Source organism: Alligator sinensis, unplaced genomic scaffold (assembly GCF_000455745.1).
Source record: "Alligator sinensis unplaced genomic scaffold, ASM45574v1 scaffold386_1, whole genome shotgun sequence".
Lineage (NCBI taxonomy): Eukaryota > Metazoa > Chordata > Crocodylia > Alligatoridae > Alligator > Alligator sinensis.
Window position 1 is genome coordinate 190,010 of NW_005841996.1, and position 14,917 is coordinate 204,926.

A 14,917-nucleotide genomic window follows, 5' to 3' on the forward strand; every position below is an offset into this window, starting at 1 on the left:
AGGTGCGCACAGTGGCAGGGAACAGCAGGCCTGCTTGCCACTGTTCCCTGCTGCCCTGATTCCCTCTCCCATGACCCAGCATGGCAGGGAGCAGAGAAGCTGCGCAGGGATCTCCTCGCCCACCGCTGCTTGTCCTGCACTGCCCCGGCGATGCACCTCCTGTGTCTACTGCTGGCTGGAGGGGCACAGCCCAGCACCACTGTCCTCAGTGCAGCCCCACATGTAGGAAGCATATTGCCAGGGCCCCACTGTCCGCTCCAAGGCGCGCCTGCACGCACCTGTACAGAGCTGATGACTGGGCTCCGGAGCCCGGCACAGCTGTTTGCAGCCCCTGGCTACAGCTGCCCAGAGCCCAGGAACCTTATTCCTGAGCTTATTTGGTCAGTTCCAGTCCCAAAGCTGCTGGGCTCACAGCTGTGAGGCTGGGGCAGGGGCATGGTTTCAAGGTTTTGAGCAGCTTGGCCACTCCAGAGATCCAGATCCGGCCCCTCCAAAGAACCGTGGAGTGCTGGGAGCTGGATCTGAGGTGATCTGGCCTCTGGACATCATGTTTGGAAGGAATGAGCTTCCCTCCTCTGGACCTGAGCTCTCAGGGATGTTGGGCAGAGCCACATGGCTGCTGCTCGCGGGACGATGCAGCCTGGGGCTGTTCCAGTCTCCTACTGGGACCCCAGACCAGTGGCCCCAGCTCTGCCACTGCTGTCCTGCATAGCCATGGGCAAGTCCCCCAGTCCCCCGTGCCTCTGTGCATTGCAGCTTAAGTAAGGGGGGGATTTGTTCCCTGGAGCCAGGGTCTGGGGGGGTCATGCCCCAGGAGCCCATGAGGAGGCTCTGGCTTAGTGCCTCAGTCCCTTCAGGGTGCAAGGACAGACTCCCCTGGCTCCAACCCAGCTCTCCCCTCCCCTGCTGCACTGGCCTGACCCCAGTTCAAACCCAGACTTAGTAGGGCTCACAGAAACCTGGTGGGATTCATCCCACGACTGGGCGGTCAACATTAGGGGCTATAGGCTATACAGGTGGGATAGAACAGGGAGGAAAGGCAGGGGTGTGGCGCTCTACATCAAAGAGCAATACACATCCTCAACCAGCAGGATGGGGTCTGAGGAGGGGCAGGCTGAAGTGCTCTGGGTCAGGATACAGGGGGTTGTGGGGAAAGGGACTTAACGGTGGGGGTCTACTACAGACCTCCCAACCAAGGGGAAGAGCTGGACTGTGAATTCTTGGGTCAGCTTGTGGAGGCACTTAAGGCAAGCGAAGTAGTTGTCATGGGTGATCTAAATTACCCAGACATCTGCTGAGAGGAGCAGTCAGCCAGGTCGGACTGCTCACAGAGATTCCTTGCCGAAATACAGGACCTCCACCTAACCCAGGAGGTGCACAGTCCCACCAGGGGGAATGCCCTGCTGGACCTGGTCCTGGCCACAGGCGACGACCTGGTGAGGGGACTCCAGGTCCTCGACCACCTGGGCGATAGCAATCATTGCTTGCTGGAATTCACCATCCAGCACAGGGTGTCAAGGGCCTGCAGCAAGGCAGTAGCCTTAGACTTTAAGGCCAACTTCAATGAGCTGAGGAAATTAGTGGGGGAGGCACTAGGGTCCTGGAGAGTAGAGGAACTGGGTTTCCAAGATGAGTGGTTGTTCCTTAAGGAGATGATACTCAGACCCCAAGGGGTGACAATCCCAACAAGAAGGAAGGGGGGCAAGAGTGCCCAAAAGCCCCCCTGGCTCACCAAGGGCATTCATGAATGCCTGATTGCCAAAAAGGAGGCGTACACCCAGTGGAAGGGAGGGGCTATCACCAAAGAGGAGTATACCTCCACCGCTCGGGTCTGTAGGGGGGCTGTTAGGAAAGCTAAGGCAGATACGGAACTAGGGCTAGCATCAAGGATAACAAAAAGTCCTTTTTTAAATACATAGGGAGAATGAAGAAGGCCCCGGGTACTATGGGTCCCCTGCAGGATATGCTTGGCAATCTGGTGGTTGCACCAGAGGAGAAAGCAGACCTCTTTAACAATTTCTTCACCTCTATTTTCTTGTGCAGGGACCGAGACTCCGCTACTGAGATTCAGGACAGATTCAGGAGGAACTCCGCCAAGCCTAGGGTCAGGGAGGACCGAGTTAGAGAACTTCTGAAGGGGCTGGACGTGTTCAAATCAGCAGGTCCAGATGCTCTCCACCCCAGGGTGTTAAGAGAATTGGCAGGGGTTATCATAGGGCCCCTGGCACGGCTTTACGAGCACTTGGTGCTCTGGAAAGGTGTCAGACGACTGGAAGAGGGCCAATGTGGTCCCCATCTTTAAAAAAGGGAAGAGGGAGGACCCTGGCAACTATAGGCCCGTTAGTCTTACTTCAGTCCTAGGGAAGGTCTTTGAGAAAATTATCAAGGAGCACATCTGTGATGGGCCAGGAGCGGAGATGATGCTCAAGGGCAACCAGCATGGTTTCATTAGGGGCAGGTCCTGTCAGACCAACCTGATTGCCTTCTACAGTCAGGTCACAAAATCATTGGACACAGGTGTGGCAGTGGGTGTAGTCTTTCTGGACTTCAGGAAGGCCTTTGACACTGTCTCCCACCCCATTCTCATTAAAAAGCTAGGCGACTGTGGCACTGATGCCTACACAGTCAGATGGATTGCAAATCAGCTCAGGGGTTGTACTCAGAGAGTGGTGGTGGACAGGTCATATTCGACCTGGGGGGAAGTGGGCAGTGGGGTCCCCCAGGGCTCGGTCCTCGGGCCCGCACTGTTCAATTTCTTTATCAGCGACTTGGATGATGGGGTGAAGAGCAGCCTGTTTAAATTCACAGATGACACCAAGATTTGGGGTGAGGTGGGCACGCTAGAAGGGAAGGAAAGATTACAGCAGGACCTGGACAGGTTACAGGGGTGGGAGAATGAAAATAGGACGGGATTTAACACTGACAAGTGCAGGGTAATGCACTTGGGCAGTAGGAACCAGCAGCATACCTATAGGCTGGGGAACTCCCTTCTCGAAAGCACAGTAGCAGAAAGAGATCTTGGAGTCATTATCAATTCCAAAATGAACATGGGCTGACAATGCAAGGACACGATCAGTAGGGCTAACCATACCTTGTCCTGCATCCACAGATGCATCACAAGCAGGGCCAAGGAGGTGATCCTCCCCCTCGATGTGATACTGGTCAGGCCGCAGCTGGAGTGCTACGTCCAGTTCTGGGCGCTGCACTTCAGGAGGAATGTGGCCAGCATTGAGAGGGTCCAGAGGAGGGCCACTCGCATGATCCGGGGACAGCAGGGCAGACCCTATGAGGAGAGGCTACGGGACCTTAACCTGTTCAGCCTTCACAAAATAAGGCTGAGGGGGGATCTGGTGGCCATCCATAAACTTACTAGGGGGGACCAGCGGGGTTTGGCAGAGACCTTGTTCCCCTGAGCGCCTCCCAGAGTAACAAGGAATAAAGGCCATAAATTGCTAGAGAGTAGGTTTAGACTAGACATTAGAAGGCACTACTTCACTGTCAGGGCGGCTAGGATCTGGAACCAACTTCCAAGGGAAGTGGTGCTGGCTCCTACCCTGAGGGTCTTTAAGAGGGGGCTCGACGTTTACCTGGCTGGGGTCATTTGAGCCCAGTTTTCTCTCCTGCCCAGGGCAGGGGGTCGGACTAGAAGATCTACAAGGTCCCTTCTGACCCTACATCTATCTATCTATCTATCTATCTATCCATCCCTTCCTGGCTTCCATTTTCATTGTCAGTTCAATCCAGATGCCCTTCCAGATGGTACTGGTACATTCAGTACCATCTACCTTATATTTAGATAGCAAAATGAGTCAACTGCCTCATTGTGTGAACTCAGATTTGACTTCTGGTGTTGGGTTGTTTTATTTAAACTGGTCATGAGTTACAGTTCTCGTCTAAATTATGGCTGGCACATTAAAAAAGCCTCATGCACTTGATTTTTCTCAAACTCCATGAGAAGAGAAACTTTGTGTTAAAAAAATCATGCTTTAGAATATGCAGTGTTGAATGTTATGCAGAATGTAGAGTAGGGTTTTGTTTTGTCTAAAAAAGCACTTTACAAAAAAGGCTTACAGCCTATAAGTCTTTTGATCTCCAGATATATACTGGAGCAGATCATCAAGTGACTTATTTGTAAGCTCTGAAGCAGAATTCCAGTTCATTTTATGCACCCAGATAGCAGTTTTGTAGCTATAAGTGACATTCTTAGCACGTAGGTTTAGCTTGTGATTCTTTTATCTGTACAGCATGGTTGTGTAAGCATCCATATAGCTGCTGAACATGTGCAATAGACTACACACTGGCCTGGTTGGGCAGGTACTCATCTACTTCTGTGACTCTGCTGGACATATATAAGTCCATCATATATATATATTAGTCCAGGACCCCTAGGGAGGGCCCTGCTATGTTTTAGGCAAAGTAGTTAAGTAGTTAGAGTACTTGCTCAGGAAGTAAGAAACCCAGTTTCTAAACTACTCTTCCCCAGAGGAGGGTTTCAGCCTTCATCTTATCAACTTCCTAGCGAAGTACTCTAGCCACCAGACAACAGGTTAAGGATTATTCAGTCTCCTCTCCAGGCTTCCTTTTGAAATTGGCCTGCTGAGCAGCCAAGAGAGAAAAATGTTTGGGCTCAGAAGGAAAAGCTAGAAGGTGTGTGATTCAGTGAGATGGAGGCTTCTCCAGAAGTGACCAGGACCTTGATTCTAGCCTCGGGCCTTGTTCTCAATGGGGAAAAAAAAGTTCTGTACTGTGCTGCACTTCTCTCCATCCATTTTATCCAATGACATTAAATGCAAGGGGCAGTGCCTCAACTTTAAAAGGTGTGCTGCCAAACACCCTGGATAATGCCTGATGGTTTGAGCCCTGTGCTAGGAAGTTAGAGAGAGGTAGGTTTAACAATTCTCTGGTGAAAGGGTCCTTGAAACCAGGCCTCTGAATTCATGGGAAAGTGCCTGAACCCCACAGCTTTTTGGGCTAAAATGTGGGAGGGCTGCCCTCCTGTTTCTTTCAAGATTTACACTCAGGTATATCTGCCTGGCCAGTGTGTTGCCTACCGCACATGTTCAGTAGCTATGTGGACGCTTACATATCCACACTACATGAGTAACAGAATCATGAATCATGATTAAGTGACAAAAATGCCACTTGGAGCCAGACAACTGATCTGGGTACATAAAGTGAAATAGAATTCTGCCCCTAAAGTATAATGAGGTATTAAATAGCAGCCAACATTGGTTTGTCAAAAACAAATTGCATGTAACCTGATTTCCTGCTATGACAAGGTGATGGGTTTTGTGGATGGCAGGGAAGCAGTGAATGTGATGTACCTTATTTTTATCAAGGTTTTCAATGCTTTCTCTCCTGACTGTCACATAAGCAAGCTAAGGAGGTACAGTCGGATTAATTTCTTGTAAGGTAAGGCACGAGTGGTTGCATTGTCACCCTCAAAGAGTAATCATCAACAGTTCAATGTGAAACTCAGAGGAAGTGTCAAGTGAGGTTTCCTAGGAGGTCTGTTTTGGGTCTAGTACTGTTCAGTATGGATGGATGATGGACATAAGTGTATACTTAGTAAACTGGAGTTGCTACCAAGCTCGGTGGGATAGGATGAAAAAAGGAGGAAAATAAATACAGACAAGTGCAAAAATACAAATACTATAATACAAAATGGGGAATGACTAGCTAGGCTGCAGCACTGCAGGAAAGAGTAATAATGGAACACAAGTTGAATATGAGTCAGCAGGGAAATATGTATGTTAAAAAGCTAATAGCACACTGAAATGTGTCAACAGGGATGTCACATGCAAGTCACAAGAAGTGATTCATCTACTCTCATCATAATCAGCACTGGTGAGACCTCACCTGGAATACTGTTTCCATTTTAAAGCGTAGCACTTCAAGAAAGATGTAGACCAGGAGTGCTAAACCTCCAGCCTGTGGGCCAAGCCATTGCATCTGGCTCATGGGGCTCCTCATGGGTCAGGACATTTGGTGGTGGGGGAGCAGTGGTCATTAATATGGCCACCCTCCCTCCTGCCAAATTCCCAAACCTGAAGCCCTGTGTGGCAACCTGGGTCCAGGCCATGACCCCTCCTCACCCTCCCAGCCCTGCAGTTGGATCAGGGCTGGACCACATGTTCCTCCCACAGCTGGATAGGGTTCAAGCCACACCCCTTTTTCCCCATGGCTGGATCATGGCTGGGCCATGCCCTCTCCCTTTCAGGGCTGGGTTGGGCCTGGCCAACCCCTCCCCTCAGTGGAGCTGGGGTGGGGCCAGATCAAGCCCCACTCCCCCATGGGGCAAAGCTGCCCTCCTGTACCTCCCGCTATGCAGCTGGATGAGTCCCACCACACCTGGATCAGGACCACCAGCCAGATCCAGCCTGCAGACAGACCAGGTACTGCCTATCCAGCCCACTGTCCAAAAAGGCTGAGTACCACTGACACAGACAAATTTGAAAGCATCCAGCAGAGCAACAAGAGAAGACAGAGAGCTAGAAGACATGATAGGTTATATTTGAGGGTGTGTGGTATGCCAGAAAATAAGATACTCGCCTTGTTTTTGCAATGCGAAATGAAGAGGAAAAGATTTTTCCAGAGTCATGCCTGAATTATGACTGGAGGAGATCCTGACTTTCTTGGATGAATCCTAACCAGCACTGCTCCAGCAAAAGCTAAATAAAGTGTTAATCTTCTCACAACCATGGGTAAATTGGCAGGAGCTGTCGGCTGCCCTGCCCAAAGCTACTGTCAATTCTGAAGTATCTGTGAAAGGGTTATCACTGTAGCTCAGACCCTGACAGTGCAGCTTGCATGCTGCAGGTAGTGCATGCCCCATGTGTGCTGTGTGCACAGCGAGCCCTGGGGCCGCCCCCAGGTTCCTGCCCAGCTACTGCACCCCTGCTCCCCAGCTGCATTAGCAACCAGTCTTCAGACTTCTCTCCTCCAATTGCCACTTTCTGCCCCTATCCCAGAGGGCAGGGCAGGGCAGTGCAGGCACCTAAGGGTGAGGCTGGGAAGGCACAGTGCAATGGGCACAGACACAGAGAAGTGGTATGGGGGTGTCTGCAGTCTGGGGGGGGCATGCCTCACCTTGGTGCAGCTCTCATGGCATGCAGCCCCTCCTGGTGCAGCACATGGGGCATACAGTCCCTAGCTACTTAGATGTTGGATAGCCCTGCCTTACACCATCAACAATATTTTGCAGTCATTTATTTGTAAAGGTTAAAAAGCAATGTTGCTTGTCATTGCAACTGCAATGTTATTATAAAATCTTAATATCAGTATCTCTGGGCTTTAAATTTTGCTCATGAATGTGTACAGAGAGCAACCCTACCCCTTCTGTTACCTAATCTGTTTTCTTGGAAGTTTATAGCTAGGCTCGCATGGCCCATTAATTTATACTTCACCACATTTCCAAAATGCCAGTTATGTCTACTCCCTCTTGACAAGCTATTATATTCCAGGTCTCTCATTAGAATAAGGAAATACACATATCAGTATGAACAAGTGATTCTCAGTCAAGGTGCCATACCACACCAGGGTGCTGAGACAACCTTTTAAGGGTTACATGGAATATTAGCATTGCTAGGTGTTCAAATTCACAAAATAAACTCAAAGATTGCAAATAGGAATCCACAGTGTCAAAAACATGCTGACCTGTTGTGGTCTTTCTGAGTGTTTTTCGGGACAAGAATTGCACTCTTACTTTCCTATAATCAAAAAATGAGCAAAAGCCAAGAGCTAGCATTTTCTGAAGTCTGCATTGAATCTAAGGGTGTCTTGAATCTGACTAGGGGTGTCTTGAGTCTAAAACTTTGAGAACCATTGTCATAAATACTTTTGAAACTGATCTGATTCCTTTCCTGAAACATTTCACAAGCTGCATTGTTTGTGGCCTCCCTCTCTTTTAGATGACAGAAATTTTCCACTCAAAATAAATGCGGGGTCCTGGGTCCAAACTCCTCCCTAGTGTGTTAGTGCCAGACGTGTTTGATGGTTCAGCTTTGACTGACCTTGCTCTGTGTAGAACTGAGTAGATTGTGTCCTCTGAGCTTCTGTGTTCCGCAATGGTCCTTGAGGACCTGTGAAGTAATACTGACACTGAGTCAGAGGGGAAAGCATGAGAACATATCTGGGGAGAGAAGAGGAAGTGTGGATGGGAGGAGAACAGTGACCAGACATACATACATACATAATTTTTGTGTACGCTGAAAACCAACATTTGCAGGACTAACTGCTCCCTTAAAAGTTTTCCCTGCTCAAAAGCATTGGGTATGTAAGTGTTTGCCTGTGAGAGACAGTTAGAGCCAACATTTTCCCTGTGAAATGCATGTCCATATGAAGAATCCCTGATCTGAAGAATTTAACCCATAAACTTCCATGTGCGAAAAGCTGAGACATAGAAAAACACGACAACAAAATCATTATCCATAGCTACTTTGTTTCCGTTGGCTACAGAGTAGGACATTTATACCTGCTATTTTTAAAGAATGTTATATTTTTGTTTCCTTTTCTTGAAAACTTAGCATGTATACAAAACTTTGATAGAAACTGCTAAGTACATGCTTCTGCAGCTCCTCACATTGAGTAGTGCTTTCTTATACAAATAAGTTCTTTTTAGTTGCTTCCTAGATATGTGTAAATATAAATCATTGGTGAGCTATGAAATATGTTTGGCAAAGGGCATAGTTTGATTAAACTAAGTACAATAGAGCATCTTAATTTCAAGGCTTGATTTTTCTTTTAAAATTGTAAAGAGCATCTCAGCTAGAGATTATAAAAGGATTTTTGCATGGGGTAATTGTGATTCTTAGAAATACCAGCAAAAGGAAATAGGCATGAAGGAGTCCACTTTAGCTGGCTGTATTTTCCAGTAGTAGTCTTCAATAGGCATCGGTATGGAAGAAAGTCAGGGGTAAGCGTACCATGTGGAGGGGCTTTAAATATCTAGTTATTCAGAGCACCAGAGTATGACCCCACCTGATACGGGATGCAAAAACATCATCATGCTGTTAAACAAAAGTATTCTGGATAAACTGAAAACCGCCAGATGACCCTGGAAATTTAGTACCCAAATTGCGTGACTTGAAAATCTGGTCAAAGCAAACATGGCTGCAGGCCTTAAGTGTTGTACTTTAGTAACCATAGCAGTGTGGTCCCTGGAGGTCATAATGCTAGTGAATTTTCCTTTACTTCAAGGAAGAGTAATAAAAAATGTGGCTTGGAACTGTTCTTTTTTTCTTATTTTTACTATGCCATGACCTTGACCAAAATATCTTTGAAGTGTTTGCTGGCAGATTTTCTGCTGTGGGATCAGAAAAATATCAGGATATATAAAGGATGTTGCCAAAGGAAGTCCTATCTTCCTCAAAATATTTGTCTTCATTCCCAGAGAGAACCTCTTTATTAATAAATATTTCTAAAACCTCTTAATGGAGAAGACAGATAACTTTCATCTCACAGCTACTGTAGACGGCAGTGTAATAGTGAATTGGCTTTGAACTGACAGTTCAATTGTTTATTTTTCTGAGTAGCAGGTGCAGTGTTTCGTGAGTACATAATTGGATATAAACGTTCTGAAAAAAGACCAGAGCCCAAAACCTTATGCCAAGGCCTTTTTCCATTTAGAAAAAAAGTGATTCCATTTTTCATGTACAATGTAAGAAACTCATGGAAGTGTTTTTTTTAAAGAAGACCAAACACAAACAAACAAATGTTCACAGTGCATGTTTAAGTCTGCCTCACATGTTTCAACTTTTATCCTGGATTAGAAATTCCATTTGTCATTGAATCCATATGGTTTAACCAAATGGTATTTTACAATAATTTGTTTTTCAGATTAAGAGCTAAGGTTGTTCTTAGTTGTTATTGCTTTAATGGCCGCTATAACTTCTTTAAAAAGATAATATACTCAAGGTTTGAAAATTGTTTTGGTAGTCACTTGGAGCCAGATTCTGTATCACGTATTGAGCATCTAAAAGAATTAGGTGCCTACGTGTAATTCTGTTCCATGCAGCTCAAGTCCTGAAAATGCATTAATGCATCTACACACGCAGTCACGCACACTGTCTTCTGATCCTTCAGTGACAAAAAAGCTTCACGGAGGAGAAAGACCTACCCATCTTTTGCATTAACAGTATTTCATGGACTCAAACTGTGAGCAGTAGAATTATACTTGGTTACCTAAGTCTGGTTGCACATCTAATAGATGAAATAGGATCTAGCCCTATAAGTATACAGAAAGCACAACTTGCACACATGCTTGCAGAATTAAACTGTTTAAACATGTCTTTGTTTTTTAAAATCTTAAAATGCTAGTCCTTTTTGAACTTCCATGCATGGGAGTCGGTTGTTGTAACATGCTGTGTTTCTCTCCTATGCACACTCCCCATTCCATAAGTAACAGCATGAGGGCCAGTACAGTGTCTGCGGGGCTACTACATTCCCTTCCCTGCACATTTGGGTGGGTGCAGGTACAGAACAGCAAGAAATGGATGCCAGTTCATCTACTGAATTAAGTATAGGGCGCAGAGAATTTCACTCTACCTCCCACCCCTAGAGCAAGGGGTTAATAGGGACAAATTCCTGACATTCAAGGATGGGGGAGGAAGGAACAGTATAGTAATGTATTGCACTGTATACTAAACCTGTAGGAAAGCCTAAAATGTTCTTTTAAAAATTGGAGTTGAGAACCGTTCCATTGGTGAAAGGTGTGATAACGTAAACCTGTGCCTAACTGTTCTATTAACTCTGCATCCAGAAAATCTGAAACGATAATATCAAGACAGATGTGGTAGGCACATAGTCTTGTTGTAGCTGTGATGCTTCAGGGAATATGGGAGAAATGAGGTTTGTTTGGTAATATCTAACCAACTATACTGTACTATATAGCTAAGAGAGGTGTTAGACAAGCTTTCAGGCATAAAATGCCATTCTGGGAAAGGTCTGAAAAAGAAGTAGATGTGGCCTAAGCTAACTGTGAGGTAAAACTCCATTATGTAAATGATAATAGTCACTTAAAAGAGGGCAAGAGGGCAGCAAAGAGGACTTATCAGAAGTAGCTATAAAGCAAGTGAAGGGCTGCTGAAATATATACACCTAATGATGTAAAACATAAGACCATTCAAAAGGGAAGAGAGTTACTATTACCTGTGGAGCACAGACAGTTTAGCAAAGAGCAGGTAAACTGTAATAAGCCAGAAAAATCATTGTTTGTGTTTAGTCCATGATTTTCAGTGTCTAATAAAGTTACAAACTTCTGTTCCCAGGCCTGTCTTCTGAAGGTATTTCATTTCCCGTCAGGACTTTGAGATCATTGATGGAGTGACTTTTCTCTGAAAAATGTTCTCCCACTGGTGGTTAGATGTTTCTGTCCTTTTCTCATTCTTCTGTGAGAGTTCATTTGGAGTGCAGTGATTGTTTAGTTTCACCTATATAATTTCCACGAGGGCATTTGGGGTGACCGTTTATTGTTTCCTGGTCATCTGAGTGGCTACTTTTGGTCACAGAGAATCATAGAAAGTTAGGGTTGGAAAGGACCTCAGGAGGTCATCTAGTCCAACCCCCAGCTCAAATCAGGACCATCCCCAACTAGATCATCCCAGCTAAGACTTTGGGCGCCTATATACAATCAGCGAGGCTGCTCCAGTGTGCTGTAACTACAGTGCATTGGAACAGACTTGATTAATCAAGTCTGCTGCAGCATAGTAATTACCGCGCTGCAGCAGCCTCCAGCGTCTCATGTAACAATGTCCCCGCACTTCAGAATAGCGGGGTAACTTTATCTAAAACTTGTTCAACAAGCTTTAGATAAAGCACTCCCACTGCCATTTTGAATTGTGGGGTCACTGATGCATGAGATGCACCAGACACTTTAATTCCAGCAGCTCTCAGAGCTGCTTAATTAAAGCAATGCTCCTCCCCAATCCTGGAACACATGTGTAATACCCTTTGTCTAGCTAGTTCTTAAAAACCTCCAAGGATGGAGATTTCACCATCTCTTTGGGTAACCTGTTCCGGTGTTTTATTACCATCCTTGTCAGAGAGTTTTTCCTAATATCTAACCCAATCTTCCCTTGCTGCAACTTGAAACCATTGCTCCTTGCTCTGTCATCTGCCACCACTGAGAATAGTTTAGCTCCATCCTCTTTCGAACCCTGCTTCAGGAAGTTGAAGGCTGCTATTAAGTCCCCTCTCAGTTTTCTCTTCTCCATACTAAATAAACCCAGTTCCCTCAGCCTAACCCAAGTCCCCCCAGCCTCTCCTCATACTTCAGATGCCCTATCCCCGTAACCATTTTTGCTGCCCTCCACTGGATTCTCACCAATTTGTCCACATCCTTTCTGTAGTGGTAAGTCCAAAACTGGATGCAGTACTCCAGAGGTGGCCTCACCAATGCTGAATAGAGAGCAATAATCAGTTCCCTCTATCTGCTGGAAACACTCCTCCTAATGCAGCCCAATATGCCATTAGCTTTCTTTGCAACAAGGGCACACTGTTGGCTCATTCAGCTTATTGTCCACTATAACCCCGATACTTTTCTGCAGAGCCGCTCTAGCCAGTCGCTCCCCTACCTGTACAGGTTTCCCTCGCTTTATGCTGCACATGCGTTCCTGAAAAATGGTGCAAAACTCAAATGTGCATAAAGGGAGTCCACTTTGCAATGTAATAAATAGGGATGCATTCCAAGACCTCGACTGTATTGGCCCTAGACCCATTTCTATCACTTTTATAAGACAATTTTGGTACTCACCAACAGCAGACAATACACACAAGCACAGGACACGATCATAATGGGGATGGCAACTTCACAAACACGTGTTACAGACAACAAGCAAGGAGCACAGATCCACACAGGAGACTATATTTTGGTGCACGTCACTCCCACAATGCACCACACAAAGCAGCTGAGTGCAGGCTTCCACCACACCCATCGCGTAACAGTGAATTTACCTCTCATATAGCAAATTTTTGGTATAAAAAGGGTCACTGCATAAGAGTGAATTTGCACATACAGAACCTGCATAAAGCGAGAGAAACCTGTACTGGTGCACGGGATTCTTCTGTCCTAAGTGTAGGACTTTGCACTTGTCTTTATTGAACCTCATGAGATTTCTTTTGCTCCAGTCCTTCAATTTGTCAAGGTCTTTCTGAATCCTAGCCCTACGCTCTAGTGTATGCACTACGCTCCCTGGCTTGGTGTCATCTTCAGACTTGCTGAGGATCCACTCTGTCCCATCTTCCAAGTTGTTGATAAAGACATTGAACAAAACTGGCCCCAGGACTGACCCCTGGGGCACTGCACTTGATACTGACTGCTAACTAGACATTGAGCCAGTGATTGCTAGCCTCTGAGCCTGACAATCCAACCAATTTTCTATCCACCTTACAGTCCCTTCATTCAAACCATACTTCCTTAGCTTGTTTGCAAGAATGTTGTGGGGGGGGGGGGGGGGGTAACAAAACAATTATCTGGAGGGGGGGGGGGGCGTACCAAAAGCATTGCTAAAGTCAAGGTATGTCATATTCACTGCTCTCTCCTTATCCACAGAATACCAGCTTGGCTTAGCAGGGAACTCTTCCATGAGCTAAAACACAAAAAGGAAGCTTACAAGAAGTGGAAACTTGAACAAATGACTAGGAGGGAGTATAAGAATAGAGAATGTATTTTCCATGTATAGTATCTCATTTTGGAGGGTTTTCTTAATTTAATTTCTCCTCACTACTGCAGCAAGGCAAGCAGTGTCAGGGAGCAGGCAGCATGGGTGCCAGTGGCGGCAGAAGAGTCAAGTGGCTGAGAGTCAATTCAGGTTTTGCATTGGTATTTAAGCAGGGTTTTATTCCATTTGGTGTTTGTTGATCAGCGGGGAGTTTGCTTCTGATGATGAATTGAATGAGGCTGGGAAGTTGTTCAAAAGGCAGGAGTAGAGGAGGGTTGGGAATATCTTCTTCAAATAAAGCCTGTCACTCTTTGATGATCTTTCTGGCAGATTTTAGTGTGAGTTGGTATGTGACGATAAAGGGCTTGCTTTCTTTATTATAGTAGGCTTGTGCAGGGTACTTGGGTGGATTGTTCAAAGGTGCAATCTCTGCTGGAGCGTCCTTGCTGGGTAAAAGATGTTTTCAGGTTGATGACATGGCTGTTATGGGTATTCTCCTCCAAATTAAATTTAAAAAAAAACATTTTTTTTTTACCTGGTATTTAGTTTAGGCTGTGTCTGCTTCATTTCTAGACCTGAGGAGACACATGTGCATGGAAACTTGTCTAACATTTCATCCTGTGAACATTCATCATGATAGAGTAACTTCTAAAACTAACTGTCCTGGCCAGTGTACCCGTGTGTTCAAGGAAATGCAGGGGAAGGACCTTACTGCCCCCCACTAACAAAACTCTTATGAACTTGATCAGAAACATGGAAGCTCTCTGCCTAGAATGAAAATTTTGTAGAGAATAGTGAATACAGAACCCCATAGGAAAAGCAGGGAGAACTGGACTGGTTTAAGAAGCCAAATGTTGTCCTTTGCCCAGTAAGTTTACTAACGTAATTGTTGTTGCTTTCTTCTTGTCCCTAAATCTGGCAGATCCCTCTCTGCTTTATCCCAGCTGTGTCAAATAAAAGAGGAAGACTATATCTATCAGGCTAGCTATAATATCCTGCATACTCTTTGCAATAGATAATTATCGGGCCTCTCATTAAGTTTTGAAACAACATTAATAAATACAGAAAACCGTAAAGTCAAGGCCAAGAAATGTTAGTGTTGAGGTTTTGTTCTCTATCCAGCTCTACTTCTCTGTATCTAGCTTGTTTTACCTAGCAGAATGTCCCACCAAAGCCAGCTAACTACCACCCAGAATTGCTGAACAGCTTCCACCTTTGTAGAAGCCAAGGAGCGCTGGATATTAGGGATGGTCATCAGC

General features: G+C 45.8%; 1 protein-coding gene across 1 annotated transcript in view; it reads left to right on the forward strand.

Annotated features, from left to right (window-relative positions):
- AHRR (aryl-hydrocarbon receptor repressor) overlaps window positions 1–14,917 on the forward strand; it is a 137,510-nt gene that overhangs the window by 96,757 nt on the left and 25,836 nt on the right. The window lies entirely within an intron of this gene.